Below are 25,922 nucleotides of genomic sequence, written 5' to 3'. Positions count from 1 at the left end.
GGTGGTGCCCTGCAGCACACCTCCCCAGAGGGCTGCGTGCTTTGTAGTGGTCTGCTGTGCCCTCCACATCCTGCCACAACAGTAATACTGGAGGTGGAAGGGGGAGGAACATGTGGCCACCTCTGAGGAGGAGGATGAGGAGGCATCGAATCAGTAGAGGCTGGAGGACGAGCACCGGGAAGGACATGCAGGACCAGCTGGAGGATGGAGGACAGGCGGCAGTGGCGAGGGTCTGGCAAGCAGGGCGGCCCTCATCCTTGGCCACTTCACCATAGGATGTGGCTTCATCCATATTCTCACCCCCTCTTGCCCCCCCCCCCTCACCCCCAACCCCCTTTCTTCCCCAGAGCTCTCACAGTGACCCTTGACCTGCTTAGCCTTCCGTACTCTATCACTGCATCTAGGTGTGTCCCCAGGATGCACATCAGAGGTGGAGGCAGCCTGCTGCTTACCATGTCCCGTAGCCTTTGATGCCCCTGGTAGGCCTCCTCTGTCCTCTGGCGGCCCTGAGGCCAAAGGGCCCCGGTCCATTTGCCCACGGCACATGCCTCCCTGTTCTGGGTGCAGACTACAAGACGGGGGTGGAACTCAGGAGAGCTGCCATGGCCAATCTGTAGGATGTCTCCGGGCTGACACTCAGCAACCCCTCCTTCCAGTCAGTGCCCATAGGGCCTTGGGGGTCACCTCAGCAGCTGGATTGGATTGGATTGGATTTGTTTATTGTCACGTGTACCGAGGTACAGTGAAAAGTATTTTTCTTCGAGCAGCTCAACAGATCATTACGTACATGGGAAGAAAAGGGAATAAAAGAAAATACATGAAAATACATAATAGAAAATACATAATAGAGCAACACAAGGTATACAATATAATTACATAAGCACCGACATCGGATGAAGCATACAGGTTGTAGTGTTAATGAGGTCACGGTAGTGTTAATGAGGTCAGTAGTGAGGATTGAGGTCCAGCTGCCCCTGGATCTGCCAGCCCTCATGGCTCCCCAATGTCTGCAGCATGGCGTCAACGCGCTTGCCGATACTCCTCAGTGATTCGAACGTGCTCTGGAGCGCTCCGGCAATGCTCAGCTGCGACTGGGGCATGCTCCACAGCACCTCAGAAAGATCCACCTGGGACTGGGGGTGTCTCCCGGCGAGTCACGCATGCTGTCGAGGTGCTCAGCCATGGCTGTCACTGACTGAGTCACGTCTTGGACACCTCCTCTCATGCTGCTGATGTTGTGCAGCATGCTCTCCATTGCAGCCGCAGCCCTAGCAATGTTGGCCTTGATGCCAGTGCTTGGACCTGCGTTCGTAGCCTCTTGGACTCCTCCGATCGGCGATGGACCTGCTGCAGTGTTGCTGAAGTTTCCCTCTGAATATTACGGCCATTCCCTATTGACTGTATGAGCTCCGTCCGGGTAAACCTGGTCCAGAGGATCCGGGTTAACCTGATAGGTGTCAGTCCTCCTGGTGACACTCCCCGAGCTGACAGCTCCTCCCAAGTGACACTGGCTGACCTGTGGGTGACCCTCCCAGCCCCTCGAGGGAACAGGGCATCCTGTCTGTACACGGCAACGTCCAACAACCTGGCCAGGTGGGCATCCCTGAATCATGGGGCTGGTCTCCTCAGTGGTATGGCTGTGAGCTGTGTGAGGTTGGCTCTGCAGCATTGGGTTAAGTGTTGCTCCCCATTGTTGGCTTGTGAGCTGGCGGGCGCAGCCCCAGTGAATCTGCCGGCAGGACCATCATTTGCAGTGTGAAGCCCGTGGACCTCGTTAAGTGGACCAATTAACGTTTTATACTGGTGGTGGCCTCACCGTGTCGAGCATCGGGAAGTTCGCGGCAGTTCCTGTTTGCTACCACACTTTGAAACTTCGCCATTAAATCGCGTCCATTGTTTAAACTGTATGCTTCAGTTCCATTTTCAGGGTTATTCTCAATACTGTGTACTGGGGTCAGAGTTTTTCTTGTTGGCCTCCTGTAGGCTCTGTTTAGCTTGGCACATCCTTCTACTGTGCCCCCTCCTGTTGTAGGCATAGCATGTAGCTTCCCCAAACTTACAATTCTCCCGGGGGTGATCACCCCACACGGGTAGCATTCTTCTGGTCTTCTGGAACCATAGTTCCTGGTCTGTGGGCCAAATTCCCTGGGCGGGTTTCCTCCCTCCCACCGCACCAGTTTTCTGGTGCAGCGCACGCCCGTGGGCAGCGGGTTTCTCTGTGTTTCCAGCTGGCCCATGGGGTTTCCCATTGCAGGCACCCCCAGGCGTGGGCGCTACAGAGAATCCCGACAGCAGAGAATCCAGCCCCTTATATATCTGCACTCTCTTTTGTTCTGAGCCTCTTAGCTCATTACTTTCTGCACCTTCATCCTTGGTGCCACAACTTCCAGCAGCTTCTTGCCAAACCTGATGGACCTCGTGCTGTGCAGATCCATCACCCTTTTGGCATTTTCCATAGCCTGGGTGCCTTTGAATGCCTTCTTTAAGGTAATCTCTGCTTCTGCTAACAATTCATTTTGTATCGCCGCGATGTTCACATCACAGACTAGCCGGTCTCTCAACATGTCATTGAATGCAGGCCTGAACTTGCAATGCTCAGCTATTTGTTTTAGGCACGTCACGAACACCGCTATCATCTTTCCTGGGGTTCTTGATGTCTAATTAAATTTGTATCATTGCGTTATCACTGAAGGTTTCGGGAGATAATGTCCCTTGACTAATTCCACAAGCTCTTCAAAGGTTTTGGAGTCGGGGGCATGTGGAGAATCAGACTCCTAATCAGGTCTTTGTTGGGGCCCCGCAGGCTGTTAGTTGGATTACCTGCTGCTTCTGTTCTCCCCTCCCAATTTCATTGGCCTTAAAGAAATGACACACTTTCGACATATAGCACCCACTGCTCTGTGTTAGGATCAAATGGCTCCATTTTCTCAAAAAGGGCATTTTGACACTCACAGGCTGCTGAACGAATTCGATTCAAAGGAAAGGCTTCCACATGAGGTCAGCTCTCCCAATTTTTGTAGCAGTAGGAAGGCACTCTGATTGATCCTCATCACCAAATGGAGTATCTTGAAAGACTGGCGACAACCAAGTAGATTAACGAATGTAGAGTTTATTAAGGCAAGTAACTATTTACAGAGAGTGAGATAAAGGCTACCCTACGCCACGGCTCCAAACTCCTAACTAACAGTAAAACCCACGTGCAGCCCCAGGATTCCTGCATTCTCACAATTGGTTCTCCAGGTCACATGACCCTCCGAGAACTCGGCTCCTTAAAGGGGCATGCTGCAACAGATTTTCTCTCATCAGTGTGTCAGCTGCATGTCCTATTACTGCAGAGAATGCAGAAGATTAAATACATTATGTGTGGGCCTGTCCCAGGACCATCATCTAGTGATTCCAACATGCTTATTAAGAGGGTATTAATTCCTTTGTAACTAAACTAGTTCATGTCTGGGAATCCCCTCTATCACCCAGGGTTCCATTGCTCATATGAGTGGATTTAAAGTGTATTCCTATTGTAGCTTGATGTGTTCATTTTTGGGAACCCTCCCTGTTGAATGTCCCACAAGAACCATAGAAAAGTTACAGCACAGAAAGAGCCCATTGTATCCGTGCGGCTGAAAAATAAAGAATAAAAAGACTGACACCTCATGGTAATCCCACCTTCCAGCATCCGATTCATAGCCTTGCAGGTTACAGCACTTTAGGTGCAGATTCAAATGACTACTTTTCAAATGAGTTGATGGCTTCTGCTTCCACCACCAAACCAGTGAATTCCAAACACAAACCACATTGTGGGTGGAGAGGTTTCCCCTCATGTTCCTCTAATTCTTCTATCAATCACCTTAAATCTATGGCCCTGCACTAAGGGAAAGAGAGAATCCCTGCCTACTCTATCTCGGCCTCTCTTATCTTCTACACTGACTCTGGAGAAGATCCGAGAGATTAGAGGGTGGAAATGTGACCCCCTACTATTTAAAAAGGGAGGGATAGAAAAAAGGGAAAAATGCAGACCAGTTAGCCTGACATCAATAATGGGGAACATGCGAGAGTCTACTATTTTATATTTAAAAAATCTTTCTATTGGCATTTCCCATATTTATAAACAGCTATATGTATACACATCACATTTTTCTCGCCCACACTAATTTCCTTTATTATACAGAGAGGTTTAGTTTGTCCTTTGTTTAACTGACCCTACGTGCATTTTGTTGCCCTCTGGATCGGTCTATGGTTCCTCCCCCTTCCTCATCTATCTTGGTGTGTTTTTAAAAAATTCTTATTAGGTTACTCCTCGCTGCTGGCCTGGAACAGGTTTTAGAACAGGCCGACAAACTGCCCCCAAGTATCCAGGAAGCCTTCCTCTGACCCTCGGGTGGCGTACTTAATCTTCTCCAGGTGGAGTAATTCCGAAAGGTCAGCGAGCCAATATGCAGCTATGGGTGGTGCTGCCGATCGCCAGCCGAGCTGGATTCTCCAGCGTGCGATTAGGGAAGTGAAAGTGAGCGTGTTGGCCCCCTTCCCCATGTGTAACTCTAGCTTCTCTGATACCCCGAAGATTGCCACTATTGGGCATGGCTTCACCCTCACCCCCACAACCTTGGACAGTGCCTCGGAGAAGGCTGCCCAGAACCCAGCAAGCTTGGGGCAAGCCCAAAACATGTGGGTGTGGTTGGCCGGGCCCCTCTGGCACCGCTCACATTTGTCCTCCACCTCCGGGAAGAACCTGCTCATTCGGGATCTGGTCAGGTGCGCTCTGTGCACCACTTTGAACTGCATTAGGCTTAGCTTTGCGCAGGAGAAGGTAGAGTTTACCCTGCTCAGTGCTTCGCTCCAGAGTCCCCATCCTACCTCTGTCCCCAGTTCGTCCTCCCATTTTTGTCTGGTCTCGTCCAGTGGAGTCTGGGCTCTGTCCAGTAGCTGTTCATATATTTTCCCACATAGCCCCTCCTTCTTGCTGCTTGTGCCTATCGGGTCCTCTAGTAGTGTGGTTTCTGGGGCCCCGGGATACCCTACAGTCTCTTTGCGGAGGTGTCATATTTCCTGTCCTTTCGCTAGCCTCCACTTCCTCGTCAGTACGTCTTGTGTCGCCAGTCGGTTCTCTATGTAGAAGTCCCCGACCGTCAATGTGCCCCCGTCCCGCCTCCATCTTTTGAAGGTGGTATCCAGCATGGCTGGGGGTTTATCTGTGATTGCCGCATATGGGAGCCATGGGGGACATTTTGGCTGTCCCGAAGTGTTGTCTCAGCTGGGTCCACGTTCTCAGCGTGGCCGCTACCACTGGGCTCGTTGTGTACCTTGCTGAGGAGGATGGGAGTGTTGCTGTGGTCAGGGCCCAGAGGGTCGTTCCTTTACAGGATGCCTCCTCCATTTCTACCCAATCTGTGTCGGGTTCTTGTACCCATCCCCTCACTCTTTCTGCCTTTGCTGCCCAGTAATAGTATTGTAGGTTTGGTAAGGCCAAGCCCCTTTTGATTTTCCTTCTTTGCAGTGTCTGTTTGGGAATTCTCGGGGTCTTACCCCCCCCCCCCCCCCCCCCCCCCCCCACACACACACACACAAACGCCATGATTAGACAGTCTACGTTTTGGAAAAAGGCCTTGGGGATGAAGATCAGAATGGATCTAAACAGGAAGAGGAACCTTGGCAATACGTTCATCTTGATTGACTGCACTCCCCCCGCCAGGGAGAGTGGGAGTGAGTCCCACCTTTGAAGGTCTCTTCTTACTACCTCCACCAGGCTGGTCAGGTTCTGGGCTGTTTTGAACGGGAGCCCCTCCAGTTCTCTCCCTCCCCCGTTTGGGTTCACTGGAAATGCCTCACTTTTGCCAGCCCGAGAAGGTTCCAAACTCTTTCAAGATTTGCAGTATTGCCTTCAGTCCCTCCTGTGGCTTCGAGACATAGAGGAGCAGGTTATCTGCATAGAGTAGGACTCTGTGCTCTCCGTCTCCTCTCCAGATTTCCTTCCAGCTTTTCGCTATCGCCAGGGGTTTGATTGCTATCGCCACCAAGAGTGGGGACAGGGGGCAGCCCTGTCTTGTTCCTCTCTGATGTGGAGATGCCGGTGTTGGACTGGGGTGAACACAGTAAGAAGTCTTACAACACCAGGTTAAAGTCCAACAGGTTTGTTTCAAACACGAGCTTCCAGAGCACTGCTCCTTCCTGAGGAAGGAGCTGCGCTCCGAAAGCTCGTGTTTGAAACAAACCTGTTGGACTTTAACCTGGTGTTGTAAGACTTCTTACTGTTCCTCTCTGCAGCTGGAAGTATTTAGAGCTGGTGGTGTTAGTTCGGACACTCGCTTTGGGAGAGTTGTACAGGAGCCTCACCCAGGCAGTGAACCCCGTTCCCAGCCCAAACCGTTCGTGTACCTTGAGGAGGTATTTCCATTCGACTCTGTTGAAGGCCTTTTCTGCGCCCAGGGAGATGACCACCTCTGGTGTTCTCGCCCCAGAGGTTGTCATTATTACGTTCAGAAGCCGGGTCCTGGTGCCTTCCCCACCTGCATGGAGCAGATGCTCTCCATGATTTCTCCCTATTGGTGCTCCCACCTCTCCCCATCTGTCTTCCCCCACCATTGGCAGTTCCAGTCTGTCTCAGAACTGTTTCATCCCCGTGACCCCGTTGGGGGGGCTCGGAGGCGTACAGTCCCCGGTAGAAGGTCTCAAATGCCCGATTGACCTCCTTTGGTTCTGTTACCAGTCTTCCTCTGCTATCCTTTACCTGCGCTATTTCCCTTGTGGCTGCCTGCTTTCTCAGCTGGTGAGCCAATAGGCGGCCAGCCTTGTCTCCGTGTTCGTAGAAGGTCCCCCGTATCTGGCAGAGTTGGTACACTGCTTTCCTAGTGGATAGCAAGTCCATTTCCAGCTTTTTCTCTCCTCCAGCAGCTCTACGGTCGGGGCCTCAGAGTATTTTCTGTCGACTTCCAGGTTGGAGTCCGCCTGGCCACCCTCTCTTCCCCATCTCTGCTTGCCTTGTAGGCTATGATCTGTCCTCTAATCATGGCCTTCAGTGCCTCCCAGAACATGGAGGGTGAAATCTCCCCGTTTTAGTTGTTACTAATGTAGTCACCTATGGCCCGCAATGTTTTTTGACAGAAGGCCTTGTCGGCTGGGAGGTCCGTGGCCAGCCTCCATATGGGGCGCTGGTCCCGGCCTGTCTCCAACCTCACATCCATATAGTGTGGAGCGTGGTCAGAGATAACGATCGCGGAGTACTCCGTTCCCATGATCCCTGGAAGCACCGATTTCCCCACTGCAAAGTCGATATGGGTGTATACCTTGTGTACTTGTGAGAAGTATGAAAATTCCTTCTCTCTCGGGTGCAGGAACCTCCATGGGTTCACCGCCCCCATCTGCTCCATAAATGCTCCTAGTTCCCTGGCCATGCCAGTCTTTTTCCCTGCTTTGGGGTTTGATCGGTTGGTCAGTGGATCCTGTACACAGTTGAAGTTGCCCCCCATGATCAGTCAGTGTGTATCAAGGTCGGGGATTTCTGCCATGGTCTTCTTTATGAATTCTGTGTTGTCCCAGTTGGGAGCGTACACATTTACCAGTACTATCGGTGCCCTTTCCAGGACACTGCTGACCATGACGTACCGTCCCCCTGGGTCCATAACTGTCTTGGTTTCCGTAAACCTTGTCCTCTTGCTAATTAATACTGCCACCCCCCTAGCCCTTGTCCCGTAGCATGAGTGGTATGTCTGTCCCACCCAGCCCTTCCTTACCAGCAGTCGGTCCTTCTCCCTCAGGTGCGTCTCTTGTAGGTAGATTATGTCTGCTTTTAGGCTTCTTAGGTGGATGAAGACTCTGGATCTTTTCACCAGGCCAATGAGTCCCCTTACGTTCCAGGTAACCATCCTGGTGGGGATTTTTTGACCCGGGGTTCCGGGGTTTCCCTGCGTTAGGGGGACGGCCAAAATGTCCGCGGTCGCCGCTCTCGCCATGAGGCCGGGCTCCAGGGCTCCGGGGTTTCCTTTTGTCCAGGGGGTACCCAACACGGCCACCAGCTATGTGTACGCCACATGGCTGCGCCCATGCACTCCAGGGTCTCTCCGCCCTGCAGCCCTCCCGAGTGGCTGTTTGTGGCGTCATCTTGGATCCTCGCCCTGCTCCATGCCTGCCGATGCCTGTGTTCATGTTGCTTATCTACCTCACCCTTCTCTTTGTTTCTCTTTTGTTATGCGCTCTCCCCTCGACTCCTCTCCCACCCCCCATAGTCCCTGTTCCTCTGTCCACCCCCTGTGTTCTTCCCCCCTTCTGCCCTGTTTCCCCCCCCCTCTCTTTGTGCCAGGCGTTCCCTCTCCCCTGAGAAGTGCGCTGCGGCCCTCCTTCCTGCCCTCCCGTGTTAGCCCTCCTCGCTAGCGCGGTAGCCCCCCTCCCAGTACTTGCCCTGCTCTGGTCCTGTTTTACCTTCCTTTTGCTAGCCCTTGTCTTGCCCTCCTGTCCGCCTTTCTCCCCCTCATTCACCTTGCTGCGCTCCCCCCTCCGCCATTGCATTGAGAGATTAAACGAACCCGGGAACGAGTCAGCACAATCCCGCGCAAAAACCAAACAAGTGTGTACAGTTTGTGATCTTATTGTCTCTGTTTGCGGTCTGCTCTCCGCTCTTTGTTCTGATTCTTCCTTTCTTTTCCATCCCCGTCGCTTTCATGATGGCCGTTGCGGCTGTCCCTCCCCCAGTTTGTTCGCTCTAATGAACTCCTCCGCTGTCGCTGTTAAAAAACAGCTCCTTCCCCTCAAATGTTACCCAGAGTTTGGTTGGGAATAACATCCCAAATTTCACATTTCTTTTGTAGAGTGCTGATTTAGCCCTGTTGAATTCAGCCCTTCTTTTGGTCAGGTCCGCCCCAATGTCGTGGTACACCCTTATGGTCTTCCTTTCCCACGTGCTCGATTTCGTCTACCGGGCCCACATAAGGATTTTCTTCCCTGTCTTGGAACCTGTGCAGCTTCATGATAATCGCTCTGGGCTGCTCCCCGGATTTGGGCCTGGGTCAGAGCGATCTGTGCGCCCTGGCGATTTCTGGGGGGGTTTGGAAATTTCTCCCTTCCCAGCAGCTTGCCCAGCATTTGGGTGACTGTCGTGAATGTGTAAACACTATAAATTCGCATTGTACATTACTGTGTCCCTGTGGGCCCCATCTGTGAGCCGTTGCGCAGCTCTGCCCACAGGGGGAGATGAGGAGCATGTACAGGGCTCCTCCCTTGGCTCCGCCCCCAGAAGGAAGTATAAGTGCTGCGGTCCTGCGAGTCCACCCTCAGTTCAGCATAGTCGCAGGCAGGCTCAGTTGTAAGCCGATTAAAGCCACAGTTTACTTCAGCTCGTCTTGAATGAATTGATGGTCGCATCAATTTAATCGACTTAAAAACTACTATGGAATCAGCCCTCAAGCCTGACCGACTGGAACACGATCCACAGGCCGCAGAAGCAAAGGAATTTTTTTTACATTGGCTTCGGTGCTTCAAGGCCTACCTGGCTGCGTCGACTACCTCCTCTGTTACAGAAGAACAGAAACTCAGTCTTCTCCACGCACGGGTGAGCCATCGTATTTCAACTCAACTTGATGTTACTGACTCTTATACTGAGGCCCTCGTGATACTCGACCGCCTGTACTTGCGGCTCGTGAGTGAAGTCTACGCGCGGCACATCTTTACAACTCGCCGCCAGCGCCCTGGGGAGTCGCTAGAAGACTATCTGCGCAACCTTAAAGCTCTAGCACGCAAATGTAACTTCCAGGCCGTGACAGCCTCCCAGCACATGGAACTCGCCGTCCGAGACGTGTATGTTGCAGGGGTCCGATCCAGTTATGTGCGACAGCGTCTTCTCGAGAAAGGGGCCCAGGACCTGGAGGACACGGTAAAACTAGCGACCTCGTTAGAGGTCGCTTTCCAAAGCTTAACTGCGTTCCCGGCCGATCACGCGACCCCATCGTGGACCCCCGACCAGAGACTGCCCCAGGCCTGCGCCGTGCAGCCACCCACCCACCACGGAGGGCTATCGTGCCACTTTTGCGGCCAGCCCCAACACTCCCGGCAGCACTGCCCGACCCGCAACGTGACCTGCAGCAGCTGCGGGCGGAAAGGGCACTTTGCTCAGGTCTGCCTGGCCAAAGCTAAAAACTCTAACTCGAACCCTAACCCTAACCCAAACACTCGCTCCTCCGACTCCCAGGCCCGCAGACCCCGTAATGTGGCAGTGTGTCTGCTGAATCCGCCTCCGCACAACATGTGCGACTCACGGGGCCGCCATCTTGGCAATCCTCCCCCACGCGGCCGGCCATGTGCGATTCATGGGGCCCGCCATCTTGGGCGCCATCTTCCTCATCGCCCGCCACGTGCGATCCATGGGGTGGCCATCTTGGATGCCATCTTCCTTGCCGCCCGCCACATGCAATCAACGGGGGCTGCCATCCTGGCAATCACCTGCTACGCCACTCGACGATTACGACCTCCGCGGACAGTCATCACGGGGCCGCTCCAGCACCGCTGACCACGCCACCGACTACCCGCAGCTCAGTGCAGTCACTTTGGACCAGTCGCGGCCAAAGCACCTCAAGAGCTCCATGATGTCCGTCCAAATCAACGGATACGAGACACCGTGCCTGTTCGACTCCGGGAGCACCGAGAGCTTCGTTCACCCAGACCTGGTAAGGCGCTGCTCGCTCCCAATATTTCCCACACAGCAAACAATCTCCCTCGCCTCGGGGTCGCAGTCCGTTCAGATACAGGGGCGCACTATTGCGACGTTAACAATACAGGGTGCAAACTACACCAACTTCCAACTGTATGTACTCGCAGACCTCTGCGCCCCTCTCCTAGGACTGGATTTCCAGTGTAACCTCAGGAGCCTAACACTCAGCTTCGGCGGACCCCCTCCCCCACTCACTATATGTAGTCTAGCAACTCTGAAAATCGACCCCCCTCCACTCTTCGCTAATCTCACCGCCAACTGCAAACCAGTGGCCACTCGCAGCAGGAGGTATAGCCTGCAGTACAGGGTGTTTATCAGACCCGAAGTCCAGCGGCTCTTATGTGAGGGAGTCATAGAGGCCAGTAATAGCCCCTGGAGAGCTCAGATGGTAGTCATCAAAACTGGGGAAAAGTTCCGGATGGTGGGTGATTACAGCCAGACCATTAATCGGTTCACGCACCTCGATGCGTAGCCCCTCCCCCGGATTGCAGACATGGTCAATCAGATCGCCCAGTACCACATATTCTCCATGGTGAAGTCTGCATACCACCAGCTCCCAATCCGCCTGGAGGACCGCAACTACACGGCGTTCGAAGCAGACGGCTACCTTTTCCTTATCCGGGTTCCCTTTGGTGTCACGAACGGGGTTTCGGTGTTCCAACGAGCAATGGACAGAATGGTGGACCAGTACGGGCTGCGGGCCACGTTTCCGTACTTGGATAACATCACCATCTGCGGCCATGACCAGCAGGACCACAACGCCAACCTCCACCGATTTCTCCAAACCGCCCAAAAACTCAATCTCACATATAATAAGGAGAAATGCGTTTTCCGCACAACCAGACTAGCAATCCTCGGTTACGTCGTGGAAAATGGGGTCCTAGGACCCGACCCTGACCGCATGCGCCCCCTCTTACAACTCCCTCTCCCTCACTGTTCCAGGGCCCTCAAGAGGTGCCTGGGATTTTTCTCTTATTATGCCCAGTGGGTCCCCAGTATGCGGACAAAGCCCGCCCACTATTTAAGACCTCACTCTTCCCACTGTCAGCAGAGGCCCGCCAGGCCTTCAACTGCATCAAGGAGGACATTGCCAAAGCGGCCATGAGGGCGGTGGATGAATCCGTCCCCTTTCAGGTGGAGAGCGATGCCTCAGAGGTCGCTCTCGCCGCCACTCTGAATCAGGCAGGGAGACCAGTAGTCTTCTTCTCCCGAACCCTCTCCGCTTCGGAACTTCGACACTCCTCAGTCGAAAAGGAAGCTCAAGCCATTGTGGAAGCCGTACGGCACTGGAGGCACTACCTCGCTGGTAGGAGGTTTACCCTCATCACCGACCAGAGATCGGTTGCCTTTATGTTCGACAACTCGCAGCGGGGCAAAATCAAGAATGACAAAATCTTGCAGTGGAGGATCGAACTCTCCACCTATAATTATGATATCGTATATCGTCCTGGGAAGCTCAATGAGCCCCCAGATGCCCTGCGCCAGCGCGCAAGACAACCGACTACAGGCTATCCACAATGACCTCTGCCATCTGGGGGTCACCCGGCTCGCCCACTACATCAAGGCCCGCAATCTGCCTTTGTCCACCGAGGAGGTTAAAGCCGTCACCAGGAATCGCCTGATCTGCGCGGAGTGTAAACCACACTTCTATAGACCAGACAAGGCCCACCTGGTAAAGGCATCCCGGCCCCACCCTTTCAACATCCGTAACATCTACTTTCTCAATATTATAGATGAGTTCTCCCGTTTCCCGTTTGCCATCCCGTGCCCCGATATGACCTCCCATACAGTCATCAGAGCTCTGCACAGTGTCTTCACCCTGTTCGGTTTCCCCAGCTATGTACACAGCGACAGGGGTTCGTCCTTCATGAGCGACGAGCTGCGTCAGTACCTGCTCGGCAAGGGCATCGCCTCGAGCAGGACTACCAGCTACAACCCCAGGGGAACGGACAGGTGGAGAGGGAGATCGTAACGGTCTGGAAGACCGTCCTACTGACCCTATGGTCCAGGAATCTCCCGATCTCCCACTGGCAGGAGGTCCTCCCCGATGCGCTCCATGCGATTAGGTCCCTCCTTTGTACGGCCACAAACTAGACTCCTCATGATCGATTATTTGTCTTCCCTAGGGGCGCTACCACAGGGGCCTCGCTTCCATCCTGGTTGAGGACACCAGGCCCTGTCCTCCTTCGGAAGCACGTCCGGACACATAAAACAGACCCCCTGGTAGAGAGGGTCCTGCTCCTGTACTCAAACCTCCACAACGCGTTTGACGAACACCCCGATGGCCGACAGGACACCGTTTCCTTCCGGGACCTGGAACCCGGGACCTACCACTACCACTACCGTCGACGTACCTCCCACACTACATCCCACCCGACCTCCCATGCCCTGCGCCCCTGCACCTACTTGCTTCCCGCGCCTCCTTCCACCCGTCACACCAGTCCGCAGGAACGAAGCTCTGGAAGAACCACCCCCGGAGTCCACCCTCGGATTCGCACCGAACATCCTTCCACAGCCATCCGAAACGGCTGCAACACCGGTGGTTCGTCGGTCTTAACGCACGATTCGAGCACCGGACCGACTGAACTTATAGACCCGTCATCCCCGCTGGACTTGCTTTTTTAACAGGGGGTGAATGTGATGAATGTGTAACCACTATAAATTCACACTGTACATTTCTGTGTCCCTGTGGGCTCCTTCTGTGAGCCGTTGCATGGCTCTGCCCACAGGGGGAGATGAGGAGCATGTACAGGGCACCGCCCTTGGCTCCGCCCCCAGCAGGAAGTATAAGCGCTGTGGTCCTGCGAGACCGCCCTCAGTTCAGCATAGTCGCAGGCAGGCTCAGTTGTAAGCCGATTAAAGCCACAGTTTTCTTCAACTCGTGTCTTTGAATTAATTGATGGTCGCATCAGTGATGTAGCCTGTGGGGTCTCTGCCCTCCATCCCCTCTGGCAGACCCACTATTTTAACATTCTGCAGTCTGGACCTAATTTTCTCGTCCTCCACTTTCCCTCTTTGGCTCCCCTGGGTCATTACCAGCCTTTTCACCTCGGTTTCCTGAGTTACCATCCTGTCGCTCTGGTCCGAGGTGGCCCTCTCCAACTCCTGAATTGTTTTCAACTGGCCTCCACCTTCCTTTCCAGGCCATCGATGGTTCGCTGCATTTTGTCCGTTGTCTCTGCCAGCATCTCCTTCATCATTGTGTGGAGCTCCGTCCTGAGTGCCTCCTACATGGCATTTATCTTCGTTTTTATCTCCTCCTTTATGGCGTTTATTTCTATTTTCAGCGCGCTTCTCCATTCCTCCCCCTGTGTGGCGGGGGGGGGGGGGGGGGGGGGGGGGGATGGTCGCCACGTCCTGTTCCTGCTCCGCTGCTCGGCTCGACAGTTTTTCTGCTTCCTGGTTCGCCTGAACCTCTGCCTCGCGGCGTGGGGCCGGCTGCCTGCGTGGCCGCAGCTCCTGCCCTTTTCCTTCGCCTTCGCTGCTGCTCCTTCTTACATCTCGCCGTCCCCCCGATTTATTATTATTTGCAAGTATGTTCCTGTTATGTGCCTTTCTCTTCCTTTTTCCTGGGTTTTGGTATGAAAAAGAAATTTTTCCCCAAAGAAAAAACCCCCCCAAGGGTCACGATCGTGGTGGTCAAGCTGCCAAGACCCTCGGGACACAAGGGTTTTTTTCTGCTTTTAAAAACAATTTGTTTTATATAAAAAGGAATTTTTTTTTCAGAAGGTTTGTTTTTGCAAAATGTTTTTAAATTTTCAGGAGAGGACAACAAAAAATGTTGAATAAAAAATTATTATTTTGTTTTTGTCTTATCCTCTGTGCTCCGACTTTCAGGCAGTTTCTTGTTGCGATCCCCACTCCTCCTCCACGTGAAGCTGCTCCGCTGACCGGGACCAGTCTCTCCTCTTTCTTTTTCTCTTCAGCTCTGTGGAACGGAGCTTTGGCGCCTAGGCAGGGCGAGGGAGGCGGGGCCAATTTCGCGGGACTTTAATTTTTTTTAAAAAGTCCACCGGTAAAGCCCCGAAAAAAGCCGCGATTTTGTGGCTCTGCGGGAGCCTCTTTGCTGCGGCCGCTCCGTTCGTGAACGCCACCGGAAGTCCCCGCGAGAGTCTATTATAAAAGACATGATTGCAGAACATTTGGAAAGCATTAATGGGATCGGGCAAAGACAGCATGGGTTTTTGATAGGAAAGTCATGCTTAAGAAATCTACTGGAGTTTTTCTCAGGGTGTAACTAGTAGAATGGAAGGGAGAGAACCAGTGGAGGTGCATTTAGACTTTCACGAGGCTTTTGATTAGTATGAGATTAGTGGGCAAAATTAAAACACATGGGATAGGGGTTAATGTGTTGGTATGGATAGAGAATTGGTTGACAGGCAGGAAACAGAGTGGGAATAAATGGATCCTTTTCCGAATGGCGGGCATTGACTAGTGGGGTACCGCAGGGATCAGTGCTTGGGGCACCAGCTGTTCACGATATATATAAATGACCTGAATGAGGGAACTAAATGTAACATTTCCAACTTTGCTGACAACACAAAACTGGATGAAGTTGTGAAGAGGATGCAGGGAGGCTTCAAAGTGATTTTGACAAGTTGTCTGTGTGGGGAAACACATGGGAGATGCAGTGCAACATGGCTAATTGTGAAGTTATGCACTTTGGTGTGAAAAACAGAAAGGAAGAGTATCATTTAAATGGTGAAATATTGGGAAGTGTGGCTGTATAGAGGGATCTGGGTGTCCTTGTACACCAGTCAATGAAAGTGGAGAAGTGGGTGCAGCAAGCAATTAGGAAGGCAAATTATATGATGGCCTTCATTGCAAGAGGATTTGAGTTCAGAAGTAGAGATGTCTTACTGCAGTTGTACAGGGTGAGACCACACCTTCCAGTCAACATCAACAGAACTCCCCTCACTCAACATCACCCACAACAGAACTCCCCCACTCAACATCACCCACAACAGAACTCCCCCGCTCAACGTCACCCACAACAGAACTCCCCCGCTCAACGTTACCCACAACAGAGAGCTACCCTTCTCCATGGTACCAACTAAATAAAATCCTTCGGAGATTCAAGCAGTCAATAGAGCTTTAAAACCCCACCAGCAGTTTCTCTTGCCATCTCTAGGCTGGCTCTGGGCCTCTCTTTCTTTCTGCTTCCCGCTGGCTGGCTCTTAATTGGGAGTCAGTGCATCATTTCTGCAGGTTTTCTTGGCTGGACATGAACAGAGATTATTCCCGTTTCTGCCCATGCCATGCGTTCAAGGGAAATGATTTGGGAAGCATTGTTACTGAAGGAGGAAATCAATGCAACAGTGAGGAAGATATTGTCTCGGAAAATCATGATGTGAAATCTGTATGGGTAGAAATAAGAAACACAACTGGGCAGAAAACTTGTTGGGAGTTGTCTACAGGCCCCCAAACAGTCGTGGAGATGTAAGGAATGGTATTCAACAGGGAAACCGAGATGTATGCAATAAGAATACAACTGTAATCATGGGTGACTTTAATTTACATACGCATTAGACAAACAAAGCGAGCAATGGTGTAGTGGAGGAGGAGTTCCTGGAGTGTTGCCTATGAGAAATAGGTTCAACTAGGTAATTACTAGAGTGAGGGCTCATCAGATATGTGGCTATCTGCACATCTGGGCTTCTATCCGATAGTGTCTCAAACTGAGACATTCATTGTAGGAAGAGAGCCCTACATTGGTCCACATGTCCTTTGCACTGCGTTTTCACCCTTACATGGCGTGGGAAGCATCCAGACTGGCTCACATCACTGTTCTTCCTTGCTGGACTTTAAGTTGACAGAGTGAGCGTATTAGCAGGACACCGATGATCACAGCTAAGATCTAATCCTTGTGAGTGGTGATCTATTAAGGTCCAAGTGTGAATGCAGGACCCGTCCTCCCAACGATGAATTTACCTATTCTCTCAGGAGTCATGAAATGCTTCGGACTTTGCTTCGCTTGGAACCTTTCACTGTTTGGGTATTGCGGACACGCCTCCCACCTCTTTGTTCCTCTCTGGCATGCTCATGTTATTCCTCAGCATCCCCCTGGGCTTCCTGCACCTTCTCATCTTCCACGGAGAGTCCCTCCTCCTCCAGTAATTTCATTGATTGCAGGATTTTCACAGTAACTTCATTGCAGTGTGAATGTAAGCCTACTTGTGACACTATCAAAGATTAAAGATGATTAAAGATTAAAGTTTACCCTCTGCCAGGGCCTCACGCATAGTCAGATTGCGAAGGGCACAGCAAATTGGAATCATTGCACAGTGAGGGTGGCACGGTGGCATAGTGGTTAGCACCGCTGCTTCACAGCACCAGGGATCTGGGTTCAATTCAGACCTGGGTGATTGTGTGGGGCTGCACGTTCTCCCCGTGTCTGCATGGGTTTCCTCTGGAGCTCTGGTTTCCTCGCGCAGTCTAAAAGTGTGCAGGTTAAATGGATTGGCCGTGATAAATTGTCCTTTAGTGTCCAAAGATGTGCAGGCTAGATGGGGTTCTGGGGAAAGGGCGAGTAAGTGGGCCGAGGTAAGGGTTCTTTCAGAGGGTTGCTCAATGGGCCGAATGGCCTCATTGTGCACTGGAGAAATTCTATGGATCTGTGTGGGAAGCTCTCTCTGGTGTACATTGCAGAGAACCACCTTAGCTGTCCAGACATCTGAATTGCATATTCAGCAGTCATATTGTCTGCTCTATGAGGGCGTGTGTGGTGGCGTGAGCAGGGTTGTACCTTTCCTCGGCTGGAATTCAAGGGCCAGAATCATAAGTCACTGTTAAAGTGGATAATCCTTACCCTCCAGCAACTATCCTGCTATCCCAGTGTTTTGGGCCCTTGAAGATCCCAGGGCCCTGGGAGTATCTGAGGATGTAGGAGTCATGGCAACTCCCAGGGAACTAAACACACACATGCAGGGTGTGCTTTCGATGGTCGCACAACAGCTGCATGTTGATGAATTGCATGTTTTGGTTGATAAACATCAAGGGCTTCTGCCCGGGAGCAGGTATAGTCACATTGGTGCAATCTATTTCTCCCTGTACTCTTAGGAATTCAGAGATAGCTACAAGGCCTGTGAATCTGAGCCTGGGGATCTTCATCCAGCACAAAGATCACATAATAATGAGCCTTCCTGGAAAGGGTACTGGTCACCTCCTGAATGCACCAAAGTGTTGCCAACTGAGAAATGCTGCTCAGATACCTGATTGCTCCCTGGAAAGACGCAGAGGCAAAGAAATTCAGCGCTGCTGTCACCTTCAGGGCCGTTGCAGGGAGAAGCCTCCAAACCCACGTGGTAACAGGTCTTCTCAGAGCATATGGTATATTTGGTGCACCAGATCTCTGGACAATCACAGACTTCCTCTGCATTGTTTTAAACTCATTTATAGAAAAGAGACTCATGGACGATAGACCCTTGGTGTTGCCAGTCTTCTCTGCAGAACTTGTGAATTACATCATTGAACCAATGTGGCTTTGACCTGCACTCATTGACTTGGCATAACAATGAGTACTCGTTTTCTCATGGTAAATTAATGAAATCCATTTGGCCACTGGTGAATTACCTCAATTATTAACCCCTGACTCGGCTTCACTGAATGATGTCAGTGTTGAGGCAATTGTGCTACCTTCACTATAACCTTAATTCTCCAAGACTGGATTATTATCTTCCACATGTAGCTTTTCCAATTTTGACATGAGGCCATTTAATTGTGCCTATCCCTTTAAGAGTGCAAATTTAGTAATCTGCTTTGCTGCTGCTTTCAGGGCAACAGGGTGTGCATCCTGTGTCTGGATCCTGTCCACTGTAGACGCACCGACTTCCAGACTGTGCAACATTAATAATCCCCCACCCCATGTTTTCCAGTCTCCGTTACCCATTTCTACCACTGCTATACCTTTGGCCCCCTCTTGTTAGTGTCCAGCTTTCCTCCGCCTCCCATAGTTTCTGCCTGACAATGTGAGCCCTCACTTTTCCCCACCCCACTACTTAGCTAGCCCTCCTTCCACATTGTCCCTCTTTGCTTGTCTTTGTCATACCACACTGCACCACCCTGCCTTCACCTTGCACCTTAGCTCTGATTGACCTGTGGCCCTTTATTGCATTGGCTGAATGAGTGCCTGAGCAGTGCTGTTCAGGTAGACACTGGTGTGTGGTACCAGGGGGAAGGAGACCTCTGTACTCCCCAACCCTAGGCACAGTAGTGAACTGAGACGGTGACACAGTAGGACTCCTGGTTTCAGCAGCATGATGCTATCCATGAAGACCAGCTCAGCATGGAGATGGAGGGCAGGGACCGATTGGCCCTATGCATCAGAAGTAGAGCAACACCATGGCAGCTAGACTTTGTTGCGCTCATCTCAAAGACTCTGAGAACTGGGGGCCGCCTTATGCACGCCACACTTTAGCAAGCAGGTTTGATGCCAACTTAATTTTCTGCTGGCGTGATGCAAGACTTAAAGGCTTGACGGGATGCCAGCGGGCAGCTGTTTTAATAAACATCCATAAGATGCAAATGGCTTTCATGCCACCTGCCAGCAGGATGGCCAACCTACCATTAACCTGCCATTGGGAGATTTTATACCGGGGAGTTCCCAAATTTTTGGTTTCCGCCAGCTTCTCTGTGCCCACCCACCATTGAAATTGCCATGGGCAGGTTGAGAGATGTCTGCCCTTTGTTTGTTCTCCCATTACCGTACACTTATATTGATTGAATTCCATTTGGCACTTTTCTGCCCACTCAACCAAACCATTGGTATCATTCTGGAGACAACAGCTATCCTTTTCATGATCAACTACACAGCCAAGGTTGTGGCGACAGCAAATTTCCCAACCACACCACCCACCTTTCAGTCCAAATCATTAATAAACACAAACCACAAACAGCAAAGGACCCAACAATCCCAGATGATTGCTGTGATGCCCTGCCAATGAGGGCAGGATGTGTGACTTACACATATTCTCCTGAGGTCGTTGTCATTATTGGGTCTTTGCAGACATGGGGCGGGATTCTCCGTCAGCCGATGTCGGAATCGGGAAAGAATGTTGGATGGAGAATCGGTTGTGAAGCCAAGATTGTGGCTGGCACTGGGCGTCCACTAGAAAGCCATGCTCGGTGCCTCAACAGCAGCGTCAATGCGTTCTACTCCGCATGTACAGTAAACGCCATCCGCATATCATTAGCGGGCCTGTCCCAATATTCTCCGGGGTCTCCACGATGCTCCCCCTCCACCATTACTGACGGTGAGTTTCACTTGTGGTTTCAAAAATTGGAAAACAACAGGAAGGGGCCAGAAGGGGGTCATGGAGCATACTACTGGCATGGATATTGCCAGCCAATGGTACCCCTGGCACCAGGGACGGGAACCAAGACCAGAGTCTCCCATAGTGCCAGGCACCGATGGGGCCAGGGGTGCGGAAGGCAGAGTGTCAAGGGAACAGCCAGGGTGATGGTAGGGATGGGGGAGGAGGGGAGGGGCACATGCGGGGGCAGGTTCAGCAGGGAGTGGACCACCTCCCTCAGGGACTGTGCCACATCAGTCAACCAGCACCCGGGTAATGCCGCTGAAACCCTCAGCCATGACCCACTTTGACTGGACCATGCTCTGGTGCGCCGCTGCAATGTCCAGATGGCCAGGTGGCACCACTACCAGACATAAAAGGGTGCCAGGAACAAGCCTGAAGATCAAATGTTGGGCGGGTGCGAGGTGTCAGCCAGTGGATTGGGGGGGGGGGGCAGCCGGTTTTGGAAATTGATAGTTGACAGGTGGATCTGGTGCCAGGAGAAAGGTGATGACTTACCCTTTTTAGAGAACGTTCGCCTACTTCCAACATTGCACGGTTGACCTCCTGGTCATGCTGTCCGCGCTCACTGCAGCTGCCACTGCCTCCCAGGCGGCATTGCTGACCCTGCTGCTGGTTCTCCAACCCTCTTGGGGGAACAGGGTGCCCCACATGTCTTCGACGACATCGAGAAGGCTGATCACTCAGCATCCCCAAAGCGAGGAGCAGGTCTCCGCACTGCCACCCTTGTTTGTTGACTGGGAGTGTGTGGTGAGGGATCGTTTAAAAACAGCCCCTCCTTGTTAGCAGCGAGCTGCTGACACGCAAGTCAGACAAATTAGATGGCAAGGGTGCCAGGCATGGGGAGGTTCACGTGGGGGTTCCTTTTTGGGACGAAGTGTGGTTGAATACAGGCCGTGATCTTGCCAATTCAGCTGACGCCAAACACCCCGCCAAACATTCCAAGTCCGCTGAATCGAGCCCCACATTTCACAGGTTGCTAAGATTGAAAGCTTGCACTTTGATAATTTCTGTTCCTGCATAGTTGCACTGCCTGTGAAGTTTTAACCTCTTAACTGCAGCAGTGTCCACAAACCGTTTAACAATATAATTTCTGGTGCACTGCTGAATCTTATTTCTAAAGTGACAGTGGGTGATAAATTGCTCCTGTGCGGTTTCTGGGTTCACCTCCTGTGCCCTAACATTAGTGGGTTCCAAAGCTGCATTGTTGGGTTGGTAAGATTTGAAATTTGGACTTGACCATTTCATTTGCTAATGGGTATATCCACATTGACAACAAAGAAAAGTACACCACAGGAACAGGCCCTTCGGCACTCCAAGCCTGTTCCGATCATGATGCCCAAACTAAAGAAAAATCTTCTGCCATTAAGAGAAAATAAAGTGCTTTCACTTTTATTCCCCTTGTGGTTTCCACAAGGAACACTCATATAATCATAGATTCCCGACAGTGCAGGAGACCATTCAGCCCATCGAGTCTGCACCAGCCCTCTGAAAGAACATCCTACCTAGGGTCAGGCCCCCACACTATAACCTCATCTTTTGGACACAAAGGGCAATTTAGCATGACCAAGCCACCTAGCCTGCACATCTTTGGACTGTGGTAGGGAATTGAACCTGGATCCTTGATGCTGTGATGCAGCAGTGCTAATCACTGTGCCACCATGCCACACTTTGACTCTTTTTGGGATGTATTAGTTTCCTTGCAACTTATAAATGGGCTTCTCCCCAAACTGTTCCATGTCCTCTAAACACCACTGTTCATTCGTAGATGACTAGCTTTTGCTGCATTGCATAGCGGCACTTTGACCAGGTGAGGCACCTTCTTCACTTTCTGATCATCTGTTTGGTAACTCCTCTAAGTCCTCGTTCAGGAAGGAGGTCGCTCCTCAGCCTATTTTTACTAAGTTTCTTTCAACCTCTACTGCTCCTGTTCCAGCACCTTGGCTTTTCTCTGCCCCTATTTTGGCCATATTAACAAGCTCTACTCTGGCTTTCTTAGATCTTGCAGGCAGTAAGCTGGCTCTTACATAAGAACATAGAACAAGGAGCCTGGCCCCTCAAGCCAGCTCCGCCATTCAATGAGATCATGGCTGATCTTTTGTGTACTCAGCTCCACTTTCCGGCCCGAACTCATAACCCTTAATCCTTTTATTCTTCAAAAAACTATCTATCTTTATCTTAAAAATCTTTATCTCAATTTAATGAAGGAGCCTCAAATGCTTCACTGGGAAAGGAATTCCATAGATTCACAAACCTTTGGGTGAAGATGTTCCTCCTAAGCTCAGTCCTAAATCTACTTCCCCTTATTTTGAGGCTATGCCCCCTAGTTCTGCTTTCACCCGCCAGTGGAAACAACCTGCCCGCATCTATCCTATCTATTCCTTTCATAATTTTATATGTTTCTATAAGATCCCCCTGCATCCTTCTAAATACCGAGTACAGTCCCAGTCTACTCAACCTCTCCTCGTAATCCAACCCCCTCAACTCTGGGATTAACCTAGTGAATCTCCTCTGCACACCCTCCAGCGCCAGTACGTCCTTTCTCAAGAAAGGAGACCAAAACTGAACACAATACTCCAGGTGTGGCCTCACTAACACCGTATACAATTGTAACATAACCTCCCTAGTCTTAAACTCCATCCCTCTAGCAATGAAGGACAAAATTCCATTGGCCTTCTTAATCACCTGTTGCACCTGTAAACCAACTTTTTGCGACTCATTCACTAGCACACCCAGGCCTCTCTGCACAGCAGCATGTTTTAATATTTTATCATTTAAATAATAATCCCGTTTGCTGTTATTCCTCCCAAAATGGATAACCTCACATTTGTCAACATTGTATTCCATCTGCCAGACCCTAGCCCATTCACTTAACCTATCCAAATCCCTCTGCAGACTTCCGGTATCCTCTGCACTTTTTGCTTTACCACTCAACTTTGTGTCGTCTGCAAACTTGGACACATTGCACTTGGTCCCCAACTCCAAATCATCTATGTGAATTGTGAACAATTGTGGGCCCAACACTGATCCCTGAGGGACACCATTAGCTACTGATTGCCAACCAGAGAAACACCCATTAATCCCCACTCTTTGCTTTCTATTAATTAACCAATCTGCTATCCATGCTACTACTTTAACCTTAATGCCATTTATCTTATGCAGCAACCTTTTGTGTGGCACCTTGTCAAAAGCTTTCTGGAAATCTAAATATACCACATCCATTGGCTCCCCGTTATCTACCGCACTGGTAATGTTCTCAAAAAAGTCCACTAAATTAGTTAGGCACGACCTGCCCTTTATGAACCCATGCTGCGTCTGCCCAATGGGACAATTTCCATCCAGGTGCCTCACTATTTCTTCCTTGATGATAGATTCCAGCATCTTCCCTACTACCGAAGTTAAGCTCACTGGCCTATAATTACCCGCTTTCTGCTTACCTCCTTTTTTAAACAGTGGTGTCACGTTTACTAATTTTCAATCCGCTGGGACCACCCCAGAGTCTAATGAATCTTGATAAATTATCACTAGTGCATTTGCAATTTCCCTAGCCATCTCTTGTAGCACTCTGGGATGCAATACATCAGAGCCAGGAGACTTGTCTACCTTTAGCCCCATTAGCTTGCCCATCACTACCTCCTTAGTGATAACAATCATCTCAAGGTCCTCACCTGTCATAGCCTCATTTCCATCAGTTACTGGCATGTTATTTGTGTCTTCCACTGTGAAGACCGACCCAAAAAACCTGTTCAGTTCCTCAGCCATTTCCTCATCACCCATTATTAAATCACCCTTCTCATCCTCTAAAGGACCAATATTTAAAGTATTAACCACTCTTTTTTGTTTTATATATTTGTAGAAACTTTTACTATCTGTTTCTATATTCTGAGCAAGTTTACTCTCATAATCTATCTTACTCTTCTTTATAGCTTTTTTAGTAGCTTTCTGTTGTCCCCTAAAGATTTCCCAGTCCTCTAGGATGGGATTCTCCGACCCCGCCGCCGGGACCCCGCCGTCCTATCAGTGACTTTTTGCCTTACTATTCCTGATTTCCACCCAAATCGATTTAAACTTATCCTCCATAGCACCGATGTCTTCCCTGACTATTGCTCGGATGACATCCTTCAATAACAGAGCTACACCACCTCCCTTACCATCCACTCTGTCCTTCCGAATAGTTTGATACCCTTGGATATTTAATTCCCAGTCGTGACCATCCTTTAACCATGTTTCAGTAATGGCCAGTAAATCATAATCATTCACGATGATTTGCGCCATCAACTCATTTACCTTATTCTGACTACTATGAGCATTCAGGTAAAGTACACTTTTATACCTCTGTTTTGAATCTTAACACCTTGATCAGTAACCTCTTGTAAGTTATTTTTCCTCTTAATTTTTCTCCTAATTTTCGAAGTCGTTGAACCCATATCTTCATGTAAAAACCTGCCGTGTCGCTTTCCATTTATGTTTTTACTTCCCGTTTTATTCCTTTTAGAATTACTGGCCTATTCACTGAGCTCCCCTCAGTCACTATACCTTGTACTAGAACATAGAACATAGAACGATACAGCGCAGTACAGGCCCTTCGGCCCTCGATGTTGCACCGACATGGAAAAAAAAACTAAAGGCCATCTAACCTACACTATGCCCTTATCATCCATATGCTTATCCAACAAATTTTTAAATGCCCTCAATGTTGGCGAGTTCACTACTGTTGCAGGTAGGGCATTCCACGGCCTCACCAGTCTTTGCGTAAAAAACCCACCTCTGACCTCTGTCCTATATCTATTACCCCTCAATTTAAGGCTATGTCGCCTCGTGCTAGCCACCTCCATCCGCGGGAGAAGGCTCTCGCTGTCCACCCTATCTAACCCTCTGATCATTTTGTATGCCTCTATTAAGTCACCTCTTAACCTTCTTCTCTCTAACGAAAACAACCTCAAGTCCATCAGCCTTTCCTCATAAGGTTTTCCCTCCATACCAGGCAACATCCTGGTAAATCTCCTCTGCACCCGTTCCAAAGCTTCCACGTCCTTCCTATAATGAGGCGACCAGAACTGTACGCAATACTCCAAATGCGGCCGTACTAGAGTTTTGTACAACTGCAACATGACCTCATGGCTCCGGAACTCAATCCCTCTACCAATAAAGGCCAACACACCATAGGCCTTCTTCACAACCCTATCAACCTGGGTGGCAACTTTCAGGGATCTATGTACATGGACACCGAGATCCCTCTGCTCATCCACACTACCAAGAATTTTACCATTAGCCAAATATTCCGCATTCCTGTTATTCTTTCCAAAGTGAATCACCTCACACTTCTCCACATTAAACTCCATTTGCCACCTCTCAGCCCAGCTCTGCAGCTTATCTATGTCCCTCTGTAACCTGCAACATCCTTCCGCACTGTCTACAACTCCACCGACTTTAGTGTCGTCTGCAAATTTACTCACCCATCCTTCTGCGCCCTCCTCTAGGTCATTTATAAAAATGACAAACAGCAACGGCCCCAGAACAGATCCTTGTGGTACGCCACTCGTAACTGAACTCCATTCTGAACATTTCCCATCAACTACCACTCTCTGTCTTCTTTCAACTAGCCAATTTCTGATCCACATCTCTAAATCACCCTCAATCCCCAGCCTCCGTATTTTCTGCAATAGCCGACCGTGGGGAACCTTATCAAACGCTTTACTGAAATCCATATACACCACATCAACTGCTCTACCCTCGTCTACCTGTTCAGTCACCTTCTCAAAGAACTCGATAAGGTTTGTGAGGCATGACCTACCCTTCACAAAACCATGCTGACTATCCCTAATCATATTATTCCTATCTAGATGATTATAAATCGTATCTTTTATAATCCTCTCCAAGACCTTACCCACCACAGACGTTAGGCTCACCGGCCTATAGTT

The sequence above is a fragment of the Scyliorhinus canicula genome, chromosome 2 (genome assembly GCF_902713615.1).
Source record: "Scyliorhinus canicula chromosome 2, sScyCan1.1, whole genome shotgun sequence".
Taxonomy (NCBI): Eukaryota; Metazoa; Chordata; class Chondrichthyes; order Carcharhiniformes; family Scyliorhinidae; genus Scyliorhinus; species Scyliorhinus canicula.
This window is presented reverse-complemented; position numbering follows the sequence as displayed.